Source organism: Octopus bimaculoides, chromosome 14 (genome assembly GCF_001194135.2).
Source record: "Octopus bimaculoides isolate UCB-OBI-ISO-001 chromosome 14, ASM119413v2, whole genome shotgun sequence".
In the NCBI taxonomy this organism is placed as follows: Eukaryota; Metazoa; Mollusca; class Cephalopoda; order Octopoda; family Octopodidae; genus Octopus; species Octopus bimaculoides.
Window position 1 is genome coordinate 16,774,057 of NC_068994.1, and position 918 is coordinate 16,774,974.

Consider the following 918-nt stretch of genomic DNA (forward strand, 5'->3'; position numbering starts at 1 on the left):
ATTAAAAGTTTTAATATTTGTATTTTCGTCTTGAGTTTTAATGTTGTATTCTGACTCTCACTATGGTTTTTATTCGAAAAAAATGACTGAGTACACGCACACATGTAAATGTAATAAATACATGTTGTTTGCAGGTGGAAAAGGTATTTAGTGCAACAGTATTTCAAATTTCACAATAAGCCTTCTTTTGAGATATCTTAAACGTTTTCTCAACCTCTTTTGTCAAAATAATAACGAATTGCAAAAAATATACATGCTAACATAAATATATATTTATGTTAGCATTTGTATACATAAACATACTTTTGGTTGCATTTCATTAAAAAAAAAAACCCCAAAACAACAGCATGTCAAATTTTCGGAAAGTGAAACACTACAATACTATTACGATTTTCCTTTGACTGCACATTAGTTTTATTATTTTGCAATTAGAGTCATATAAAATTCAATGTTATTTATATTACTGGTACTTATTTTATCGATTTAGGTAAAAATCAAAGCAAATGCCTCAGAAAGTGCCACTAAAAACTATGCATTACTAGCATGCTATAATTGAAGATTTAATCAGGAAGGCTCACGATGTCTGCTAGCTGTAAAAGCCGTTGTTATTGATTTTGGTTTCGCTTATTGCTGTTATTATTATTATTATTATTATTATTATTATTATTATTATTTTCCGTAAAACTAAATGATAGATTGTCAAGCTTTTATCAAGATGACTGAGCAAAATTTGTCTCCGAATTAAATTTTGGTGTTTTTTTTTAAAAATAAATATTGTTAGTAGACGAGATTTCGTAACAATTATTATAACACATAAACACACACACACACACACACACACACACATACACACGCATGTACATACATACTTACATACATACATACATATACATATATATATATATATATATATTATAT